Source organism: Halichoerus grypus, chromosome 2, assembly GCF_964656455.1.
Source record: "Halichoerus grypus chromosome 2, mHalGry1.hap1.1, whole genome shotgun sequence".
Classification (NCBI taxonomy): domain Eukaryota; kingdom Metazoa; phylum Chordata; class Mammalia; order Carnivora; family Phocidae; genus Halichoerus; species Halichoerus grypus.
Window position 1 is genome coordinate 43,468,975 of NC_135713.1, and position 8,955 is coordinate 43,477,929.

Genomic DNA, 8,955 nt, shown 5'->3' on the forward strand with positions numbered 1-8,955 from the left:
ATGTTTGCAAGAAGTAAAGCAAACTAAATACTAATTTAAAAATGTTGTTTTAATAAGAGTAATCAATTATAAGTAACCAAAAGTAAGAGAACTATTTTTCCCTTTTTATTTTATTTTATTTTTTTAACATTGCTGGAAGGAAGGTAACTTATGAGGTCTGAGAACACTGATTTCATGAAAGCTTTTTGAAAGAAAGCACGGGGGAGGTAAAGAAGAGAATAGAAAATTGACTGAAAATAAGTTAACTATTTTTAAAGCTGTCAATCCTTGATTTGGAGTTCCTTCTCTAAATGTATAGATATTCAGACTGTAGAGATTAGTGATCTATGCATGGGAATAGTAAATATGCAGATGCAATGCTTATGGTAGGGGTGCTGACAAAGAGCTATGTTTTCTAGCTGTCACTTTTGTGAGCCTCATTGACTTTAAAAATTGTGAAGAACTCGAATTTTAGAATGTAAATTCTGGGGAAATGTTTATATACTTTCTCTGTAGAACCATGGTACAATAGTTTGGGTTCTAGAGCCCAGGAAATTACCTTTAACTGATAGAGAAAAAATGTAAAATGTCATCATGTGCTTTGTTCTCTAGAAACAGACCTTTCAGTAAAAGAGCAGCATGTATTCCAGATGTGCTAATTATTAATCTCTAATGACTAATACCGACTCGAATGACTATTTAGACTCCTCATCTTTCCTAGTCCAACACCAAACATGTGCATGTATTCTGCATTGGCAGGTTGTTTTTCATAACGGAATGTGATACTAAATTGAGCATATAAATAAGAGCATATATTTTGAGCTAATCAACATACCAGAACTATCAGGCTTGTACACTTGCCAAAATTCTTTCACACACATCTTGTCATTTCAAGCTCTAAACAGTCTCATTGGCATAATCTGCCTCTTACTTACAGGGACCCTGAGGGACCCTCTCTCATGTCCTGGGGATTTGAATGAAATATGGGCAGAACTTGAAGTCAGAACACAAGCCATTTGCCTTCTTCTTTTTCCTTTTCTCTTGTTACCCTTCCCCACAACCTCCTCCCCCCTCCCTCCTCCCTGATAGAGCAAAGAAGAGTACAGATTCTCCTCTATACCTTCTTCAATATTTAATGTCATATGCTGGCAAAACCATGAATTGGGTGTAACAATACTTTGGATTCAGAGGAAGAAAAGTCTGTATGTCAATTAGGAATCTTTGTATTATAAATAACCAAAATGTAACTCCTAGTGGCCTAAAAATCAAAGGAATGTATTGGCTCCCATAACTTAGAAGTCCAGAGACAGGGCTGGCTTCAGGACTTAAACAATGAAATAATGACCCATCACTCATCTCCTTGTTCTCTGGATTGGTTCCATTGTCAGATAAGCCATCTTTTCACTTAGTCACTCAACTCATATTCTCAAAAGAGCATTCCATGTTTTAAAGATTAAGTAGCACACAGCAGAAAGAGCATAAGAGTGTCAGTCAGGAAATCTGGACCCTAGTCTCAATTCTGCCACTGTTTGTGTGAACTTCCCCTGTCAGAGTGGTGAGAGAAGTGCAAGCTAGCTCCTAGAGCTACATCTTTGCAGTAGAAATCAAGAGTGTGGGGTGTGTGTGTGTGTGTGTCTGTGGCGGGGGGTGCGGTGGGGGGTGGGCAGGGGGAGGTTTGCTAGGGAGGACAGCTGGGAGGGAGCGCTCCTTGGCCCCTGCATTTCCAGAAAAGAGATTTTCTCTATTTGGACCCACATATTTGATATGTCCACCTCAGACTCACTTGTTGGGGCTTGAGCAATGGAGTGCCACCCGTGTGTCTGAGCCACCTAAACCATGGAGTGAGTGGGGGAGAAGACACTTGAAACGGGGGACTATTCATTACTAGAATTACGGTGAACATGTTCTGGGTGGTTCTTTATCCAAACATTACGTTCACTGATCCTCTAAAAATCAAACTTCTAATCTCAACTTTCTCAGTATCAAGAGCCAATCTCTTTGGCTAACTGTTCATGGAACCAGAATTCATCTCTCTGCCTTGCTCTCATAAGGACTCCCCAGTCACAAGATGCCCAGAGGGGAATTGGGCTATTCCAGATGGCTTTGATCCATGCCAGTACTCTTCATTATGTAAACTTTCCTTCTGACAGCTCACGCGGAACATGTCACATCTTGAAAGAGGAGTTTTCATTAACTACTTTGCTGCTGCCAAATGGAATCAGTGTATTATGTGGCACCCTGCCAGAAAGTCAGAGAGAGAGAGATGTTCCTCTTGTTTGCAGCACCAGCCCAGCTCTCACCATCAAGCTGAAGCCTCCTGTTTTTCAGAGATCAGTGGATTTCCTACCTCATGTGGGGTGAGGCCTCTTGACTCCTTTAGCAAGGGAAGGTTACATAGCCAATGGCAAAACTGAGAATAGAATCCAAATTTTCTACCTGGCATTATTATGTCCTTTCTACTGTATACTACTTAGCCTCTAAAATCTGAAGTGTTCTTTTTAAAATATGAATTGAGTAAAGGATATGCATTTGTTTTGAAAAGAAACTTGGCCACCATCTTTTCTTCCCTCCCACCTCTCCACCATATGTGGCCAATCAGTACATCTACTTATTTTATCCCTTCAGTGCTTCAAAATATTTTTACTTTTTTGATCTCCACTATCTAGGCCACTGTCCTCTTTCTCTTAGACTACTGTATAATATCTTCAGTGGATTCTTTGCTCATGGCAGACAGAGGACATTGTCTAAAATACAAATGTAGTCCTAGCAGTCCCCTATGTAAAACTTTTCAATGGCTGCCCCTGTCTTTGCCTCAATTTTAACTCTTTAATGAGGTTCCTTCCACTATTTTTCTTGCCCAATCCCCAGACCCATTCTCCATGACAGCACAGTGATCTTGCTTATTTCTTAGAGCCAACTCTCTTCTTTTTCACCTCAAGGCCTTGGCATATGGTATTACCCTTACTTGGAATATTCTTCTCCTTCCTATCCTGACTCCCTTGATTGAATAACTTCTACTCATTCTTTAGGTCTCAGCTTAGAGGCATCTTATTCTGGCAACATTTCCCCAGCTCTCCATTGGCATAGCTGCCTCTATTATTTGCTATTAGCGTCCATAAGCATCCTATGATATTTTAGCCCTCCTCGTGAGTTTTCTGTTGTATCAGCCTCTTTGCATGCACTCCCCAGTCCCTTTACATAAACACATCACATAGGCACACACCACACAAATACACACCCTGCACTAGAAGCATGTTGTGAGTTCACTACATTTACTAAGGCTTGGAAGTTGTGGGGAAGGAGCACACGGAGCTCTACCTCACACAGGCTCTACTTTTCATCTCCCTTTCAGGTTATTGTTGACTGAAATGAGGAGTCTTCTCTATTATAAACCCAACATCTCCCAATTGTATCAATCACATTTTTGTTTCTTTTATAATCAATTTTTCCTTAGCTTCCACCTAAAAAGAAAGTGATTCTCTTGGGACACGTGTAGAGCATGTCCAACTCCCCCACCCCCCCATCTTTATCTATGACAACACTTAGTTTTCTTAGTTTCTTCATTCAGAGATATGTAAGTGACAGTTATTTGTAGAGTCTGGGCCCCAGGAGTAATTTATATCTAAACCAGAATTTAATTCTTAAAAAACAAACAAACAAAAAAAACTATATTCTGGTGGTAAAATTTCAAGGAGCCTCTTAAGAGCGACTCGAATGTTGAGGTGAGCAGAATCTCCCCTTGTAAATGTCCACCCAAGGTCTGAGAACCTCAGGCTTAGAAACTTTGAGGTCCTGTTTATGATCCTGTGCCTGGTTCTTCTTCAAAAGTTTTTTTAAAAAATTCCAATCATTTGTGTGTGTGTGTGAATGCACGCATGCCTGTGTGTGCATGAGCCGTCCTGATGTAAGTCACTGTTAATTTTCTACTGGATCAAGTAAATAACCTAAATATATTCGCTACTTTAACCCTTGTTCTGCTGTAGTTGATTCTCAGCATAGTACCTGGAATGGTATTTTAAAATGTGAATCCTATCACTCCTCTGTTCACACCTCCAAAGGCTTCCTTAGGCATGGTGTCAAGGCCTCCAGGATCTGTCGCCTGTGACTCTCCATACCTTTCTTACTACTGTGACCCTCTCACGAGTTCCACTCCAGCCACATTGTTCTCTGTGTTCCTCACATGTGCCAGGCCTGCTCCCACCTTTCAGTGGCTCTGCCTCAGCCAACCACAACACCTTCTTCTACCCAATTTCCACATCATTCATTCCTTCCTCTCCTTCAGGTCTGTGCTCACCTGCCCCTTCCTCAATGACACCAACCTTATCACCCTATTTAAATTACTACTCCCTCAGAATGCCTCTCTGATCTCCTATCATAATTCTGGTTTGTTTTCTCATAGCTCTTAACTAATCTGTATTATAATTGACCTACTTATTAGGCTTGTTATGTCTCTCCCCCAAAGAGAATGTAATCGGCAAGAAGGCAGGGTTGTTTGGCTATGTTTTTCATGGATGTTTATCTATCATCTAGAACACGTACTCAAAACGTATTTGTTGAAAAAATTAACTGAATATTGGCAACTTTATACTTGAATCAACTTATAACTTTGTGAATGTTTATAAAACCTTTTAAGCCAAACTATAAACTTCCAGTTAGCCACAGCTAAGGATGCAACAGCTATTGTTATGTTAATTCATGTTGTCAATGGACATTCTATTGTTTCAAAAACATCTCAAAGAAAGGTCTCCGCTACCTAGTAAATCTTCCTATGATTCTTTATTTGCTATTCTACTACCCATTCCTTCTCCTCTTTATATTCTTGGTTCCCAACATAAACTTTTTTTTATTTCCTTAACCAGTCTCATGTTCCTATCTAGCCTTATACCATGTTCAGCCCTGCCCTTGCAGTGTTGCTTAGACACATTTAAGAACAGACTTCTCTCTGCTTTCTCACAGTTCTCTATTTACCTAGCAACATCAACTTTTGGAACATAGCCGTAGCTAGAAAGATGAGAAAACTAGTTTTCTGAAATTCTAACTAGATATCACAGTACATTACTAAGTATGATATGCATATATTTTTTTCTTAATCCCCTTCATTTTTTCACCCATCCCCCACCCACCTCTGGTAACCATCTGTTTGTTCTGTATAGTTAAGAGTCTGTTTCTTTGGTTCATCTCTATTTTCCCCCTCTTTGTTCATTTGTTTTGTTTCTTAAATTCTATATAAGAATGAAATCATATGGTATTTTTCTTTCTCTGACTTATTTCGTTTAGCTTTATACTCTCTAGATCCAACAAGATTTCTTGTTTATGACTGAATAATATTCCATGTATAAATATACAATATCTTCTTAATCCATTCATCTATTGATGGACACTTGGGCTGCTTGCATAGTTTGGCTATTGTACATAATGCTGTAATAAGCATAATTAGTGTTTTCATGTTCTTTGGGTAAATACCCAGTAGTGTGATTACTGAATTGTAGGGTAGTTCTATTTTTAACTTTTTGAGGAAACTCTGTACTGTTTTCCACAGTGGCTGCACCAGTTGGCATTCCCATCAACAGTGCATGAGGGTTCCTTTATCTCCACATTCTTGCCAACACTTGTTGTTTCTTGAGTTTTTGGTTTTAGCCATTCTGACAAGTATGAGGTGATACCTTATTGTAGTTTTGATTTGAATTTCCCTGATGGTGAGTGATGTTGAGCATCTTTTCATGTATGTGTTGGCCATCTGTATGTCTTCTTTGGAGAAATGTTTGTTCATGTCTTCTGCCCATTTTTTATTTGGACTTTTTTTTGGGGGGGGGCTGTTGAGTTGTATAAGTTCTTTATATATTTTGGATATTAACCCCTTGTGGGATATATCATTTGCAGATATCTTCTCTCATTCAGTAGGTTGTCTTTTAGTTTTATTGATTCTTTCCTTTGCTGTGCAGAAGGTTTGTATTTTGATGTAGTCCCAATAGTTTATTTTTGCTTTATTTTCCTTACCTTCAGAGACCTTTCTAGAAATATATCACTACACACAGTGTCAGAGAAATTATTGTCTGGGCTCTCTTCTAGGATTTTTATGATTTCAGGTTACACATTTAGGTCTTTATTCCATTTGAGTTATTTTTGTATATGGTGTAAGAAAGTGATCCAGTTTTATTCTTTTCCATGTAGCTGTCCAGTTTTCCCAGTGCTCTTGGTTGAAGAGGCTGTCTTTTTCCCGTTATATATTCTTGCTTCCTTTGTTGAAGATTAATTGACCATATAATTGTGAGTTTATTTCTGGGCTTTCTGTTCTGTTCTGTTGATCCATATGTCTATTTTTGTGACAGTACCATACTGTTTTGATTACTATAGCTTTGTAATACAACCTGAAATCTAGAGTTATGATGCCTCCGCTTTTGTTTTTCTTTTTCAAGAATGCTTTGGTTGTTCAGGGTTTTCTGTGGTTCTATGCAGATTTTAGGATTGTTTGTTCTAGTTCTGTGAAAAATGCTGTTGGTATTTGGTAGGGATTTCATTAAATCTGTAGATTGCTTTAGATAACATAGACATTTTAACAATATCCTTCCAATCCATGGAATCCATGGAGAACATGGAATGTCTCTCCATTTCTTTGTGTTGTCTTGAATTTCCTTCATCAGTGTTTTATCATTTTCAGAGTATAGGTCTTTCACCTCCTTGGCTAAGTTTGTTACTAAGTATTTTATTATTTTTGGTGCAGTTATAAATGGGATTGTTTTCTTAATTTCTCTGACTTTTACAGATACACTTATTTTTACTGCCTTTGTATTTCTTACTTTTCTTACTTTTACCTATGGTCTTTCTTTTCCCACTCAAATAGTCCCTGTTTACCCTCAAATAGTCCCTGTAGGGCTAGTTTAATGGTCATGAAATCTTTGTTTTCGTTTTTCTGATAAAGACTTTCTCTCTCTCCTATCCTGAATGATAGCCTTGCTGGATAGAGTATTCTTGGCTGAATTTGTTGTTGTTGTCATTGTTGCTTTCTTTCAGCAGTTTGAATATATCCTGCCACTTCCTTCTGGCCTGTAAAGTTTTTGCTGAAAAATCATCTGGTAGCCTTATGGGATTTCCCTTGTGTGTAACTGCTTTCTTTTCTCTTGCTGTTTTTAAAATTCTCTCTTTATCACCACTTTTTGCCATCTTAGTTACTATGAGTCTTGGTGTAGATCTCCTTGGGTTGATTTTGTTGGAAGATTTCTGTGCCTCCTGGATCTGGATATCTGTTTTCTTCCCCAGATTTCAGAAGTTTTCAGCTATTCTTCACATAATTTTCTGCCCCCTTTTCTCTCTCTCATTCTTCTGGTATCCTTACAATGTGAATGTTATTACACCTGATGGTGTCACTGAGTTCCTTAAGTCTATTCTCATTTTGAATCTTTTTTTTCTCTCACTTGCTCAACTTAATTACTTTCCATTACTCTCTTCCAGGTCACTGATTTACTTCTCTACTTCTAGCCTTCTATTTATTCCATCTAGTGTAGTTTTACTTTCATTTATTGTGTTCATTTCTTACTGGTTCATTCTTACCTCTTTGTTAAGGGTTTTATTCTTGCCCACCATGCTTTTTCAAGTCCAGTGAATATCTTCATGTTCATTAATTTAAATTCTCTATCAAGCATATTACTTATATCCATTTTGCTTAGATCTCTTGCTGTGGTTTTGTCCTCTTCTTTTATTTTGTCTAACTCTCTGTGTCTATTTCTATGTGTTAGGACATTCAGCTATGTCTCCTGCTCTTGAAAGTAGTCGCCTTATGATGGAGAGGTCCTGTAGTTCCTGCAGTGAGGTGTCTCCTGTTCACCAGAACCTTGCACTTCAGGGGGTCTCCTATGTGTGTTGCTAGGACACAACACAATAGCAGGACATGCTATTGTGTCATGTTGCTTTTTCCTTCAGGCCAGCTGTCTCCTAAGGCTCTCTTTGTTGTGGGCAGTGTTTGGTCTCTGACAGGGGTGGGGCATGCAGTTTTAGCAAAGTGTGTGCAGGTCTGCTTGCAAAATGAGAGCTGCTGCCACTGCCCCTGGGACCGAGGCCCCACAAAGCACCATGGTAGGGAGACTCAGTGTGCAAGGTTTGTGCAGTCTACTGCAAGTACCCTCCTTGGGTAGGGTACTTGCAGTGCTGGGACTGAGGCAAACATGACTGGGAAGGGATGGGCCTCTGAAGCATGGGAGAGGGGGCAGGGTGCAGTGTAAGCAAGTTAAGTACTGAGTGTTGGAACTACGCTGTTTCCTGCAGGCGACTGTGTGTTTATGCTGGGCGGTGGGGAAGGAGATGGCACCTGCCAGCTCCTTTGTTCCTGGAGGACTCTCCCTGTGAATGTGCCCATTCAGACACACCGAAATTAGTAAATTACTCTCCCTCCTGTGTGCCCATGGTGTTTTTCAAACAGCTGCTTTTAACGCTGTAACTCCACAGGCACTCAGCTTCCTATTGCCCTCAGGGCTCTCCCAGAAGCAAGGCTGCTGAGTTTTAAAATTCCAGGCTTGCAGTTCCATTGGTTGTAAGAGCTCTGGAAATTCTGCCCCTCTCACTTTCTAAGTCAAATGTTATATCTGCCCTGTGTGGGCTTCCAGGTGTGATAGTCTGTTTCTCTCCCTCTCCATGGCCAGGGCTCCCTCAACCCTTCCACGCCTCCCACCCAGTGGAAGGCTACAGTTTGTTTTAGCTACCTACCACATCTCTGCCTTTCTTACCCTCTTCAGTGTGGCCTCTTCTCTACCATTAGTTGTGGACTTTGTTCTGCCAGTGTTCTGGTTGTTTTCTGGATTATTTATACTTAAGTGAGTGTTATCTAGTTGTATCCGTGGGATGAGGTGAGCTTAGCGTCCTCTTATTCTACCATCTCTAAGTATGATATATTTAATTTATAAAGTGATCTAAATGCATCTTCAGAGCTTTTTTTTTATTCCATTATATATGATTTCAAAATATTTTTACTACCCCAAAAATTAT